Source organism: Tenrec ecaudatus, chromosome 6 (genome assembly GCF_050624435.1).
Source record: "Tenrec ecaudatus isolate mTenEca1 chromosome 6, mTenEca1.hap1, whole genome shotgun sequence".
Taxonomy (NCBI): domain Eukaryota; kingdom Metazoa; phylum Chordata; class Mammalia; order Afrosoricida; family Tenrecidae; genus Tenrec; species Tenrec ecaudatus.
The window spans coordinates 124,052,796-124,068,987 of NC_134535.1; the positions used below are offsets into that span (position 1 = coordinate 124,052,796).

The window sequence follows — 16,192 nt, forward strand, 5'->3', positions numbered from 1 at the left end:
TGTCTTCACTGATCATATCGGGAAGGTGGGCACCCACTGATATGATTTTTAGTTCTTTGATGTCTGATAACTTGTCCCTTCTACACCTTGTAGTCAGAGAGGCTGGTGTTCTTCTTCCATGTGGGCTTTGATGCTTCTCAGCTAAATGGCCTCTTGTTTATCTTCAAGCCTTTAAGACCCCAGATACGATATCTTTTGATTAGGCACCATCAGCTTTCTTCACCACATTTGCTTATGCACACATTTTTCTTCAGCAATCGTGCAGGGAAGGTGTGCATCATGGAATGCCAATTTAATAGGACAACATGTCCTTGCATTGAGTAAGTACTTGAGTGGAGGCCCAATGTCCTTCTGCTGCTTTAATACTAAACCTATAAATATATGCACATACATCTATTTCCCCACCCTCCTATATAAATGTATTTACATATGCAAATTCCAGTATTTAGAGCTCTATATACACCCTTTGTCACCTAGTTCTTTCCTCTATTTCCTTTTACTTTCCTCTTGTCCCACCATCATGCTCAGCCTTCATTTGGGTTTCAGTAATTTCTCTTGGTTACCTTGCCCTTGCTGAATCTCTACCAGGCCTTTCACACCCCCCTTGCCACGGTTTTGGATCACTTGTTGCTCCCCTGTCCCTGGCTTGGTCAGCACCACCTCCTTACCCCCGCCTCCCCCTCTCCCCTGTACCCCCGGAACCATTGGTCCCGTTGTTTTCTCCTCCAGACTATTCATCCAGCCTATCTTATCTAGATAGATCTGTAGAGATAATAATATGCACCACAAATAAAGCCATAGCAAGATAGGCAATGAATGAGAACACAGCAATGACAACAAAAAAGAAAACCAATGACCCATAGAAGAACAAATTAATTAAAAGAAAAAAAAATTTTAAGAGAGAAAAATCTGTAAATAGATCAAGGTTTGATTTTTTTATTTCTAGGCCTGTCCTTCAGTCAGGTCCAATGGGGTGCCACACTCTGGCCCCAGAGTCTGTCCTTTGTACTCCCTCAGGGCTCCCTACTCTGCTCCCACGGTGTTCTGTCATGTGCCTTTAGTGGTTTGCCTCGGTGTCACAGGGTCAGTCTGGGCCAGTCCCAACACTGAGTCTCCAGAGTTGTACCCCTTAGGGCCCTAGGCCATCAAGAGACGAAGTGTCTGGTAGTGGGATCAGCCATATGGTCCACTCTGTGCATTGGCTGTTCAGAATGGGGATATCGTCTTCCAGGCCTGGTGGGCCAGGATGTGCTCCACTCTCTCTTCCTTCCCCTTCATTTGCTCCCATATGCTCTAATCAGACATGTCCCTCACCCCTAGCTGCAGCTTCAGTGCTGTCCTCTAAAGCAAATTCTTCTGGGGGAGGGGCAGTTGTCCACATAGGTGGTATGGGGGCCAAGAATTGTAATGCTTTGCTGCTAAACTCCACTGGGTAGAACTAGAATGAGTACCTGTTAAATTATTCAGTGGTCGGACTGTCTGACCCATGATTGGACACATTGTGCTGGATTCTTTCCTCATCACTATAGAAGAGGAAAGTCTAATATAATAGCTACATAACTCAGAAATGATCATTTCAAAATTTTTAGAGAAACATATGTATTTCAGAAACTGAAAACAAAACCTAAGCATCTATTTAGTCCTTGTAAAGGTGGTGTGAACCTTCTGTCTCTCTCTACCCAGCCTGTTCACTATCACCAGTTGTGTTAGTCTGGGTACTTTAGAGAAACAAATCCACAGAAACTCATATATATAAGAGAGTTTTATATAAAGGGTAAGTGTACATCAAGAAAACATCCCTACCCAGTGCTGCTCAAGCCCACAAGTCCAACATTAACCCATATGTACGACACCAATCCACAAAATCTTCCCTCCACCACAAAACATACACTATGACGCCGAATCAGTGAATGTGTAAGCAGCAGTGGCAGGGGTCTCCAAATGTCTGCTCCAGCACCCAGGCCTGCATCGGGGTAGGTCCATGCGGCTTCTCCTCGGGAATGTCTTGCAGGAAGTGGGCCTTGCCATCTGAAGCAGGGAATGGCTAAGGCAGCTGCACCCTGGTCTGACCATCACAAACAAGAGACCCGAGAACTCGAAAGTCGAGGCTTATCGAGCCATTTATCTCTACACCCTTCAATTAACCCCACATGTGTTTTTCGGCCAGGTTGGCACAATAAACATAGCTATCTCACTGGTCTCTTTCATTGATAAGGAAAGGTGTCTTATCTGCTATGGTAGTTTCATAATCTGATGTCAATTTGAGACTGAAAGTGAAGGGGTGGATTTAGCCTGTCAATCAGGTTGCCGCTTGATGACCTCATTTGGAGACACTAAGGAGACAAATAACTCACTGGAGCCAGGATACACACTCACTCCCTGTGAGAAATTTCTGTTGAGAAGACACATGGATCTATGCTAGAGCCCTGGAGCCAGAGGAGCCACGTAGAAGCCCCTGGCCAGCACTGAGATTCTTACACCGCAACTGAATCCACAAGACCTTCAACCCACTGGCCTGTGACCTTCCTGCATTTGGCGTCATTGCATGTGTTTCGTGAGTCTGAAGAGGACTTTATAGACTGATATCAGACATATGGACTAATATCAGATTTATGGACTTGATCTGGACTGGGATGTTTTCTCAATATTCAACTGCCCTTGTATATAAAGCTCTTTCTTATACACATATGAGTGTTCTATGAATTTGTTGCTCTAGTCTACCCAGACTAACATGTCTGCTCTTCACATTACTTCATGCTGGAGAGATATGTAGGGAAACAGGTCTCCCCCTGTCTTTGGTTAAGATTCCTGCCATCATCACCTCTGTCTAGTTAACATTCCTCCCACTAATCATACTATCCAATTCTTTTGGAAGTTGAGGGGCAAAGTTTATCCTTCTGTAACTACTTCCTGCTAAACAGGGACATAGAGCTGAGCTGACCTTGCCTAGTTGGGCAAGGCGGGGGGAGAGGAAAGAATCTGCATGGAGTGTGGTAGCAGGGAGACCCAGGAGACAGGAGTACGGTATGTTGGCTCCACCATCATCTGTAGCCTCACAGCTTCTAATGTGGAAGAGACAAACAGGAAAAAAGGCATTAAAAGCACAAGGTCGAAAAAGAAGAAGAGGAAGAAGGAGAAGGAGAAGAAGGTGAAGAAGAAGAAGAAAGGATAATAGATGTTAAGGGGTCCAGGAAAGGTAGTAACCAGGAGCCCCTGTTCTCATTCTAGAAACTGGCAAATATGGTCCTGGATGTGATCTGTTTGTTTTACCCAGAAGTGGCCTTCTCCTTTGAGCACGGTATAAATTCCACCTGGAGCCTCTGCCAGAGTGTCTAGGGCTGGCCATTTCTGGACAACTGCCACTAGGGAATTGCTTTGTACCTCCAAATCAATGAATGAATGATTAGTGGTCTCGATGTGGAATTGTGCTAGTTTGAAAGAAAGGTTATTATGTATTTCCTGCAGAGACCACTCGAGCAGTTCTGGCAGCAGTCCCTGCAATTCTTGCCAGAACACTGATCCATGGGAGTGGTGCCCTTGGCAACAGATTATCTTAAACACAGCATATCCCAGAGGGCAGGGCCTTGTCCAGTTGGTTGGTAAACACTGAGATACAGACCTTCTGCCAATACAGAGCTTCTTGAACACAATATTCAGCCCCACAACTAATTTTTTTTCCCAAAAGTAAATTAGAGAGCTGATGCAGGAAATATATGTTAGTAGAAGGACTGTCATGTAAATCTTCCCCAAAAGATGACATGCCTGGTAGTGTCAATGAAAGCTCTTCCTTCTGAGACTCTGGAAAGAAAGAAGTAATGATCAGTTCTTAGACCTCCTCAGTCAGTCTGCCATCAGGGGTGAATGTGCGCACCCTAGAGGCCACCCTTGGGACACCCTCCCTTGTCATTTAGTCTCTGATCTATAGAAATATTGGAGGGAGGGGAGAAGCAGTTGAATCCCGAAGGAGGAGCTGGGAAGAAGGAAAGTTTCCCTCTGGTAAAATGCATGTCCGCTATCGCCCTGCAGGACGAATCGCTTAGGGCTCCTACAGGAATCCCCTTAGTGAAAGCAGGGAAGTGGAGACAGAGGGGCCTGGGCTTTACGGACAAGCCGCTATAAACTGGCCCTCTTTGTTATGCACACATGTATATCTCGATTTCTAGATGGGGTGGAGCAATACTGAATCCCTCTGTCTGGGCCTAAAGCTTCAAGGAGCTGGCCATGCTTCCCCAGACTGGTCTAGAGCCTCTGAAGCAGCGGTTCTCAACCTGTGGGTTGCGACCCCTTTGGGGGGTCGAACGACCCTTTCACAAGGGTTACCCAATTCATAACAGTAGCAAAATGGCAGTGATGAAATAGCAATGAAAATAATTTTATGGTGGGGGTGGTCACCACCACATGAGGAGCTGTATGAAAGGGTTGTGGCGTCAGGAAGGTTGAGAACCACTGCAGAGATATCCAGCACAACCTGTTCTAAGTAATGTTAGCTAATCATGCAGAATGCATGGGGAAGCAGATTGTCACAGATGCAGCTAGGTTGAAATTTATCACTCGCTTTCCATTATGATCCATTTAGATTTGTTCTAATTTTTGATGGTTTCTGCTTCTTTTTTTGAGGCTTTTATCCATTTGCTTTGTTATTGTTGTTAGTCTTTGCTTGCTTGCTTCTTTGGTAGGGGAGGCTGGGGGAGTACGAGTGGGGTGGCGGTATGGGGTGCTAATAACAATGAATACAAGAATAGAAAATGTTCAAAACTGTGGTGACCTCTTCTTGAAATGATTGAACTCATGAATTGTATGATATATGAATTATGTGCCAGCAAAATTGTTGAGGAAAACAAGTATTCGCCAACAGATTAACTGCTGATTGTAGTGGGGCAATAAAAGGAGCTACAGCTGATGGGGGCACAATGCAAAATCACAAAAAAGATTCATCATGCAAGTTATCCTCCTCTGGCCTTTTTAAAGAGTACTAGCAAGCATGCAGTGGCTTGCAGGTCCAGTTAGTGCCTTTGATCTCGTTCATTTCAGATTGTGCAGGGTGTCAGGTTTCCGTCTGGATGGAGCACCCATCTGCTTAGTCCTGGGGTGTTACTGGCTGTGGCTGTGGCTGGGACTGTATGAGGCACTGGGGGGAGAGTGGGGAGACTAGAGACCCCTTTTTCTAGGTTTTTATTAATACATGAGAGCCTGGCTCATAGCCTACAGTGGCTTGGAATAGGTTGGGGATGACTGCATTATTCCTGGAGTGTTTGCTGATATTTAGTCAAAGTGTCAATAAAGAAAAGGGTTGGTCAAGTTAAAGTCACTTGGTAGCCAACTTGGTAGGCCAGCATGCAATGATTAGTAAACCAGTGGAGTCCTTTAGTATTTAATAAAGGGCCAAGCTGGTTGGTGTATTGTAGGAGGCCTAATGGTATAGTGGTTACGCATTGGGCTACTGATCGGTTAGCAGTTCGAAACCACCAGTTGTTCCTTGGGAGAATGATGAGGCCTTATACTCCTATAAAGAGTTACAGCCTGGGAAACTCACAGAGGCAGTGGTTCTCAACCCTTTCACAGTGCTCTCCTAAGACCATTGGAAAACACATAAATAGCTCACCATATATGATTACATATTGTTTTGTGATTAATCGCTATGCTTTAATTATGTTCAATTTGTAACAATGAAAATACATTCTGTATATCATATATTTACATCACAATTCATAACAGTAGTAAAATTACAGTTATGAAGTATCAACTAAAATAATTTATGGTTGGGGTCACCACGACATGAGGAACTGTATTAAAGGGCTGCGGCATTTAGGAAGGTTGAGAACCACTGTTATAAGGTCACTATGAGTTGGCATTGATTCAATGGTGGTAAGTTTGGTCTTTCGGTTGGGAGATATTTTCAATGTGGCCACCATCAAGTCACTTCTGTGTGTACTTCTTTGGAAAAGTAACTCACAGACTACTTAGAGGGTTCTAGAGCTTAGGTTAAAACACCCAATGCCACCCTTTCTTTTTCAGTAATATGTACTGTGCGGGGAAACCAGGCCCTAACACTATCATGGGTTCGGTAGTGCAACTGTACAGTTATATCAATATTATAGTAAAGTTGTAGAAGATAGGAGAGTAAAATGAAGGAATTAGACACATTTCATGGTATCATCCTCACCTCAGCCCTTCTTGGAGGTCCATGTGGAGATTTGAGAGGAGGAGAAGGCAGGAGAGACAATTTATTTCTAACCAAGCCCCGCTGATTACAGATGACCACATATGCAACAGGAAGAGGTTTTGCCATAGGCAATGCAAGCAATAGGAGGGGGATGATCTAGTGGTGTACATGCAATAGGAAGGAGAGGGATTAGGGGTACACGTGTGAAAAGATGGATGGACCCTAGACTCACTATGGCAGCCTAACCTTGGTCATCCTTGAGTGGCCTCAACCTTGTCTTTAGGCTCTCATTCAAGGGAGCAATCCACTAAGCTTATCAGAAGGGAGTGGGTCCTACTTAGAGTGGGACAGACTATACAGTCTGATTGCTTTAGATGGATGAGAACCCCCATGTATAGCAAGCAACAGCTTAGGTTTGGCATATATTTGGGGGAGACGCTTGGGAGAAATCTTTCTGTATCCCATAATGTAGGTGGAAGGGCTTTTCTAAATTTGGTAGGCTTAGGGCTTGGCCTTGTATTAGGGCCTTTTTTTAATTGCTCTGTGCTCTTCTCAATATAGGCTGGTGGGTCCTGGGTGGCTGTTCTCCTTTAAGACATTATAAAGGGGTCTGGCCTTATCACCATAACCCAAAATACACAGTGTGCAGTATCCAGTGAGTCCCAGGGATGCTCAAAATTGTCTCAGAGAGGTGGTCTCAGAGAGTCTCAGGGTGGCTTTCACACTATTAAATGAGAGCTGTTTCTTTCCAGGGCACAGTATGAGACCCGTTAGACCTCTTGTAGGATCTGGGGCTGATTTGGGGATATTTTATATTCCCCTTTCTGCCAGAAAATGTGGGGTTTATATTACATGCCTATGACCTGCTTGCTCCGTGGGAGAGCAGATAATAAAATCCTCGACCTATTGGATTACAAGATGCACCCACCGCATTCAAATGACAGTTCTTTCAGATCATCACGAAAGCCTGCCCAAAGAGCTGGGCATTCTCTATGAAAACCTGGGAGCACACACCAGGTTAGTATTGTCTGTGTCCCTGTGGGCCTGCCCACTCAAGAGCAAAGAGAAATTGGCGGTCTGGGTGTAATCAAATACAGAAAAGAGTATCTTTTAAGTTAGGGGAGTTAAAAAACAACAACAACACTGAGTTTGGGAGGGAATGGCCCAGAGGGAATGGTGGAAGTGTTTGGCACTACATAAAGTGTAGTAATGATTACTTCATTAATTGCCCTTACACCTTGACCCATCTCATAGATCCCATCCTTTTCCCTAACTGGTAGAATCCGAGTTAACAGGGGGATGTGCAGGTCACTGGCAGTGTGTCAATAATTCCCTTTACCCTTCTCTGGATTCTGGGATATGGGGAGAATCTTTGCATAAAGGATCTTAGCATAATGCTCCCTCCCTGCAAATTCTCATTGCCCATACTTGACTATTAAGCTGGTCTTTTTATCTGTTAATGTCACCTGATTCTCTTTTGACAAATGATGTCAAATAGGAACAGGTTCCTCAATATTCACAAAAAAGATCATTTTAATTCTGACTTTGCTTAGAATGTCTCTCCCCTAAAACTGATAATGGTGATGATTTTACAACTCTTCCTGTTGTGATTGAACTATAGAATTATATGATATGTGGATTATATGCCAACAAAACTGTTGAGAAAAAAATGTCTCTCCCTTATAATGGAGTAGGACACTCAGGCATAACCAAAAGAGGGTGTTGACTCTCCATAGGAAATTAAGGAGTCGGATATCTTGCCCAGGATATACAGCCCACGCCCTGAATTATGGTATTTTGAAGGTAGGGAAGTCCCCTATACGAGGTCAATACAGAAAACTCTGCTCCCATGTCCAACGGAAAATGAACAGGCTTTCCAACCATCTGAAGAGTTATTCAAGGCTCCATCCTGTTGATGGGGATGCTATTAGTGGAAGCCAACCAGAGCAGAGGGTCCCAGCAGTCAGGTCCCTCTGGCCCTTGAGGTCATCCCCCTTTCAATGGCCAAACTTTTGGCATAGAGGACATGGCTTCTGGGGATTTCTCACCTGAGAACATTCTCCCTTTCATTGTCCTGCCCCCCACCCACGCCCCATCGGTGGCAGTTCCCATTGGGAGTACCTCTCTCTGGATGTTCTTTTCAGTAAGCTTTGTGGCCACTGCCCTGGAGGGGGCACTATTAGGAGAATCTGCCTTTTCTGCTCATTTCTCCTCTTTGAGGGCCTCTCCTCCTCTGGACCTCTATCATAGAGCACTGAGGAAGGTGTTGTTAAGACATCTTCCAGGGGACTCAGCAAAGCCATCCCTAACTTCTTCCTGATGTCTCGGCAGATTGAGTTATACAGTTATCCTTTAACACTATCTGCCCTATGGGATCCCCAGGATCTAAATCTGGGAATTCTAAAAAGGCAGTTGGATTCTCCTGAAGCCCTTGGTCAATGGCTGCTCTTTTGTTATACTCCGTTTCTGTTGAGAGTCTTGCATTCCTTGTAAAAGACAAAGGAGCACAGGTCTCTTGATGACGTCTCTTCTATTGAATCATAATCCTTATGAGGAGCATATTAGGGATTGCTTCTGTCTTGGGCAGATAATGAACATTTTGAATATGCATTTCACTGGCATATGCCAAGGCCTTTCTCTTAATATCTTCACTCTTAAAATGTTTAAAGCCTCATGAAAGATCAGATTAGATTAAAGTCTTTCCAAGATAAGTCAAAGATCAGAGTTAACTTCAAATTTCATAATGAACTTGCTAGGGATATCTGTAAAACTCCCTGATTTATGCCTAAGTCCTGAATCAAGAGCCCTGGTGGTGTAGGTGATTACACATAGGGCTGCTAACTACAAAGTCAGCAATTCAAAACCACCAACTGCTCTGAAGAAAAAAAGATGAGGCTTTCTAATCCTGTAAACCAGTGGTTCTCAACCTTCCTAATGCCATGACTCTAATACAGTTCCTCATGTTGTGTGACCCCCCCCAAAACATAAAATTGTTCTTGTTGCTACTTCATAACTGTAATTTTGCTACTCTTAGGAATTGTAATATAAAAATCTGATATGCAGGATGTATTTTCATTGCTACAAATTGAACATAATTAAAGCACAGTGATTAATCACAAAAACAATATGTAATTATATATTGTGAAATATTTATTTCTAATGACAAATAAATGAAATTTTGTCTTGAAGCATGGTGTACCATGGGTAACGGTCTTCACGCCGGGTACTCGTCTGTGGGCGTATCTGCGTGTGGGTGGACAGGATAAGAGGAGCGGTGTCTCAGTTCCTAAGACCATCAGAAATACGTGTTTTCCGGTGGTCTTAAACCACCCCTGTGAAAGGGTCGTTCAACCCCCAAAGGGATTGAGACCCACAGGTTGAGAACTACTGCTGTAAACAATCTCAGAAATGCACTGGGGCAGTTCTACTCTCTCCATGGCAGTAAGAAGTCTTGCCCAGTGAACAGGGCTTACACTTTGAATATGCCACCTGCCCTGGGGAATTCTCCTCAAGGAGCAGCTCGGGCTCTGCCTTGCTGCTTTGCTTTCGCTGGAACTTAAAAAGATCTGTATCAGGCAGTGTTGACTCGGCCTGAAGGAGGCTGTGTCTCCTTGGTCCCATGTGGGAGAGTGGGAGCTGGCTTTCTGGTTTATTTTTTCCCCCAAAGTCTACAAGAAGGAAGGGTCCATTTAACAAGCCTTACGTAGTTGGGAAGCATTTCACAGGGCTATGAAAGCCAGCATATAAGAAACCTCTGTTCACTTTCCTTGCCTTTTGCAAAACTAGTCTAGTAAGATGGTATCATAATTTAGATTGCCATTTTCAAGCCAGATTTCCCTGCTATCTAGTTGATACCAAGGCCAAGCTATGTATACTGCAAAAGAATAGAAGTCTGTTTATTTTTAGGGTCTGGGAATCAAAACCTGTCGTGGTTTTTGTCAGAATGCATCTCAGAGGTGTATCTAAAAGTGATTGTGATTTGGTTTCCCATCTGAAAAGAACAAAAGGGATCATGATAGAGTGCTCAAGTGTCTTCTTATTTCTCCACCATGCTTAAACACTGTTTGAGACAGAGTAATTCAAGAATTAACCAGTCCGTATTGAGTAGCCCCCCGCCACAACCTCGTGCCTTCTGGTAATGCCCACTCATCTCTAACCTCAGAAAACAGTTAAGAAACAAACCCTCACCAGAGCTAAAATCCTTAGCAACTGTTGGTCCCAAACTGCTGACCACACAGTTAATAGACCAAAGTGTAACTCCCCGAGCCCCCAGGGGTCCGCACCATGTAAAATAGACAGCTCCCTGGCCCCCGCCCCCACCAACGCATAGAAAACTGCACTTTTCTAAGGGTGGTCTGGTAAGTAAATGACAAGTCCCTGAGTAAGAAGCCCCTTCCCCTGCCGCCTAACAAAGAACAACACATATTACATTCATCCTCCAGGGTGGGTAAGATTGCAGAGATAGCTGCTAAAGGTGAAATAAACAAGTGCTGTAGGGTAGCCAGTTTCGTGGCCCAAACTGACCCTTTCCCTTGCCCTCAGCACTTTTCAGAGATAGAAGCTAGTGACATTGTATAGTGGGTTTGTGTGCTGTTTGCAGAGTAGAACTGGCCCCCCACGCATGATTTCTGAGACAGCAATTCCTTAGAAAAGTAGAAAGCCTCATCTTTCTCCCACCGAGCAGCTGGTGGTTTCAAACTGTTCACCTTCCAGTTAGCAGTCCAACTCATAACCCACTCTGCCACCAAGGCTCCTTGGTTGGAGAACAGAAGATTGAATTTGGGTCTTATTAAAAGGGCAAGTGGTTTTAAGTTTACCTGAATGCAATATAGATACTGGATGCTTTTCCCACCTGGTATTGTAAAATATGTCTTCATGTGAGATGAAAGTCCAAATGATTATTATGACTACATAGAACTTGTAAGATGACCTTCAGTCAATACTCAATTGCATATGCTAAAAGGGGTGTTGGGAATTGCCCATAACGAACAGGTTTTACCATAAACCAGAAGCCTATGTAGAATTGGGGGCTTGGGTGTTAAGGAGCCCCACCCAGAACTATGAAGAATACAGATTACATTTGAAGGGAAACTCTGTCTATGGGGGTGGGAGCAGACTTTTTAAAATTTGAGCAAGCAGTATTCCATTGGAAGTATCTGTACAGGAAAGTGTGTGCCCGTCAGAAGATTGAAAGTGAAAAGGAGCCAGGAAGCAGACAACCTGTTCTAGCCTTGGATTGATTTTTCTAAAAGAAATTATTTCTGCAACTTGAGTAGGTATTTCACCAATGAAGACAAATAACCACAAAGCACATAAGATACGGTGATGTGTCAGCTTAGCTGGGCCACAACTCTCCGTGGTTTATTCGTGCGGAGCAACTCCTCTTGATCTATGTACAGGTCCTACATAAGCACAATTTCATGTTCGAGAATTCTCATTTGTTTTAGCTATCTACAGCTGATATAACATAATACCAAACAAAAATGTATTTCCTCATGATTTAAAAGTCCAGATATCCTAATTCAGAGTGCCAATTCTAGGGGATGGCTTTCCTTCTGCATGTGCCTCCTGGTTCTGGGAGATTTCCTACCATAGAGGTCCCTCTAATCTCTGCTCATTTATATTTTCTTTCATCTCTTGTGGGATCTCTACTGGCACTGCTGAGTAAACGTTCGACTGTTAACCACAAGGTCAGTGGTTCAAACAAATCAGCATCTCCAAGGGAGAAAGATAAGGCTATCTACTCCTATAAATATTGACTGCCTCAAACCTCACTTAGTAAATGTCAATTCCTAGCTACCCGATAGGGAAGGGTAGAACTCCCCCTTTGAGTTTCCAAGACTAAAACTCTTTACAAGAACAGAAAGCCCTGTCTTTCTCCTAAAGAGCTGGCTAGTGGTTTCCAACTGCTGACCTTCAAGATAGCAGCTTAACAAGTAATCACTATGCCACCAGGGCTCCAAACCCTATGGGGTGTATCCCCTCACCAAAAAAAGGAAAAAAGCTCCGCTAGGTGGAGCTTTTGTAGTACAAAATCTTTCCCAGTAGGCAAACATCAAGCAAATCACTCTGAATTAGTGCACCCGGTAGCATCGCCTGGGAAGTTACTATCTGGTCACAGTGAATTTTTTTCCTAAAAGTATTTTCACCTGAACCTCATTTTTTGTGATGGACAATTTAAGACAACAGCATGCAGCTGTGAAATTTTGCTTCCTGCTCAGGAAAAATGCCACAGAAACTTCTGTGATGTTGAACAGTGCTTACAAGGATAGCATTATGAGGAAAAATCAAGTCTATGGGTGTTTTTCTCATTTCAAAAAAAGGTGTAATGTTGATTGATGACAAAACTTGTTCTGTATGTCCGTCAACTTCCCGGAGACAAATGTTGACAAAACTTGTACATTTGTGCTCGAAGACAGATGACAGGCCACTGAAGAGATGGGGAACTTATCTGGACTATCTTGAAGCTTGGTTCAGTACATTTTAATGGAAGATTTGGAATGAGAAAGGTCACTGTGAAATTTTCCTGGGGTTCTGACTAACCAGGGAAAAGAGCGCTGAGTGGAAACATGACGTGCTTTGAAAGAACAGCTCCAGAGCGACCCACACTTTTTTCCAATGTCATTACTGGTGATGAGGCATGGTGCTATTCTTATGACGCCAAAAGCAAACTTCAAGCCGGTGGAAGACACCGTCAACACCTCACCCAGAAAAAGCTCCTCAAGTGAAATCAAAGACAAGATGATGCTCATTGGTTTTTTTTATGTGAGGGGGATAGTGCATTTGGAGTTCATTCCATCAGATCAGACTGCTAACCAAGTTTTCTACTTAGAAGTTCTGAAAAGATTGTGTAACAGTGTGTAACAAAAAAGACCTGATTTGTGGCAGACAGGGGGATGGTTTTGTCACCATGACAATGCACCTACTCACATAGCCATCTTAGTGAGCCAGTTTTGGGCCCAAAACATCATGCTTCTCTTGCCTCACTCATCTGACCTCACTCTGTGTGACTTCTTTTTGTTGCCACAAATGAAGGACATTAAAAGACAGCGACTTGACAATGAAGAAGAGGTGAAGGGAAAAAAAAAGAGGTGCCATCAGCCATCCAAACAGATGAATTTGTAAAATGTTTCCAATAACAGAAATGTAGTTTTGACAAATGTATTAAGTGTAATGGAAAGTACTTTAGGGTGATAAAGTTGTTTTGTAAAAAAAAAAAAGTAAATATATAGTGTTTTGGGGGGAAATCCTGGGTTTGGAGAGGTTTGGGGGTAGTCCCACATATATAGGGTAACTATGAGTCTGAATTGGCTCAATGGCAATCAATTTTTTGGTCTTCATTTCTTTTTTGTTTGTTTGTTTCTCTTTATTAATAAATCTTTTTATTGGGACTCATACAACTCTTGTCACAATCCATACATACATCAATTGAGCAAAGCACCCTTATACATTCATTGCACTCGTCATTCTGAAAATTCACCTTCCACTTGGGTTCCTGGAATCAGCTCGGTTTCCTTTTTCCCCCCTCCCTCTCCCTCCCTGGTCTTCATTTCTTTTAAGAAAGTTGTTGTAGGTCCCACCCCAGGGAAACTCCCCTTACATCATATCAGGGATGTGATCCAACGGTGCTACAAGCCACCTTAGTTTTCTTACAACTTACTGAGTTTTCTTACTTAATTTTCTTACAACTTACATCATGACCTAACTGCCCAGGAGAATCATGGCCCAGTTAAGTTTATATATAATTTTGGGAGAGACACAATATAATCCATAATACCATTGTTTGCAAAGTTTGGAAAGTTATTCATTATATTTTTTGATGGCATGCCTTTGAATAATCACTAAAGCATAGGTACACCTCTTTCTGGAATCCTCTGCTTTTTTCCCAAGTTCATTTAATATCAGGTATAATTCCTTCACTTCACATGCTCTTCTGAAACCAGTGTGAATCTCTGGTAGTTCCCTGGAAATGTACTGGAGTGACCATTTTTAAGTTATCTGCAGCAAAATTTTACTTGTCTATGCTATTGGTTAATAATTTCCACAATCTGTTGGGATAGCTTTCTTTGGAATACGTACAAATATGGATCTCTTCTACTTGAGTGCCTCGGTAGTCCTCTTTGGTTAGTTTGGTTTTGTAAGGTAGTCCTCTTTTAAATTTCTTGACATTGGCAAGTGAGCACGTCCAGTGTTGCCTCTGTTGAAACATTTTCAATGGTATCCCATCAACTCCGGAGCTTTGTTTTTTGCCAGTGCCTTTAGTGCAGCTTTGATTTCTTCCTTCGTTACCAATAGTTCTTGATCATAGGTTTCCTCCTGAAATGGTTAAACATCAACCAACCCCTCTATGGACAGTGACTGTATGTTCCATCTTTTGATTCTTTCTGTCTTATTCAGTATTTTGTGCACTGAACCCTTCCATATAGCTAACTCAAAGCCTGAATTCTGTCATCAGTTCTTTCGGCCTGAAAACTGCCAAAAGTGGTCTTTCCTTTTGGTTTGCTCAGTCTGACACACTGTGACGGCCTGCATGTTGCTGTGATCCTGCAAGCTAGGCCACCAGTATTGCAAGTATCAGCAGTGTCACCCACCCATAATGGACAGGTCTCAGTGGAGCTTCCAGCCTAGATTAAACTAAGAAGAAAGACATGGCAGTCTACTTCTAAAAGCTGACCCCCCCCACACAAAAAAAATCCTATGACTAGCCATGGAACATTGTCTGATGTATCACCAAATGATGACCCTTTAGGGTGGAAGGCACTCAAAATGTGGGGAGGAGTTAATTCTCAGTACCATGGCGTCAATCCCAACTCATGGTTACCCTCCAGAAGAAATGAGGCTGTAAATCTTTACAGAAGCAGGCTCGTCTTTCTCCTTCTTGATAGCTGGTGGATTCTAACTGCTGCCATGTTCTTCGCCGCCCACTAGGCTAACTGGGGGCTCTCTCCTCAAAATAGACTCCCTGCCATAGAGTCAACACTGACTCATAGCGACCCTGTGGTTTTCCGAGTTGTTAACTTTTCAAGACTAGAAAGCTCAGTCTTTCTCCCACAGAGCTTCTGTTGGTCTCGAACTGCCCACAAATCTTATCACAGTCCAATACTTTGTGGGCTCCATTCCTCAAAGTCCATCTTAATTACATTAATGGAATAAAGTTTTCACTCTTTCATTTACCGATGTGGCACAACTAAACACTAGAAGCAGCCACAAAAATGCATTAACAATCAGAATGTGGGCTGCTAGCTACAAGACTCGTACTTTAAACATAAAGACACATAGTATGCACAGTGTACTAGCACAGGCGACAAGTCAAAGCGGAATGAAATCAGACGAAAACAAGATGCATCCGGAGGGATGAATTCTGAAGAAAGTGAATCCAAGAACGAGTAGAGCTTCACTAAGTGGCTACTAAGAAAAGCAAGAAGGTAGCCGCAAACGCACACAAGCTAAAACTGTGTTAACTCCTTTTTGAAGGCGCCCAAAATGGTGTAGGTGGAGGGAAGGAGGATTCCCAAGAAACTTCTGGCAAGACAGGAGGTGGCCGCGTTCATCAAGCAAATGCACACGACGGGAGGATAATAACGATACGCGCAGTAACAACAAGAAACTACAGCAATGAAATCAAGAATAACGGGGTCGTTAAGAAAGCCAGCAGGGCCAGGACACGAACCTGGAGAGGCAAGACTTGGCGCCAGCAGAGGGCAGACCTGCAAGCCCCTCGTGACGGACAATGGGAGGCGAGCACCGGAAGGAGGTGACCTGGCGTGAGAACAACTCCGACGGAGGCCGGGGGGCGGGCCCTCTCCCTCACTTCCGCTTCCGCCGCCCGCCCCCTCGTCCGTCTGACCTACGGGGAGCGAGCGTAGCGCGTGACCGCACGTGATGGAGGCGCCTGAGCCGAGCGACCCTAGGTGGCGCCCCAATGGCAGCTGGCGATTCGAGAAGCTGACACTTGGCTTGACAAACCCGATAGCGATTCGAGTTGAAGGGGCCCGGGTGGAAATACACGCCCATTGGTGCTGCCCAATC

The 16,192-nt window shown here is 43.8% G+C and overlaps 1 protein-coding gene across 2 annotated transcripts in view; it reads right to left on the minus strand.

Annotated features, from left to right (window-relative positions):
• The window catches only part of KLRG1 (killer cell lectin like receptor G1), a 45,840-nt gene extending 29,908 nt beyond the window's left edge, over positions 1-15,932 (minus strand). The window contains exon 1 of one of the 2 annotated variants that reach the window (XM_075553107.1): positions 15,834-15,932. The gene's annotated coding sequence lies outside the window, so the exon portion shown is untranslated. The remainder of the gene's footprint in view (positions 1-15,833) is intronic. The other variant, XM_075553108.1, reaches the window with a different exon arrangement.
• Positions 15,933-16,192: the final 260 nt, after the last annotated feature.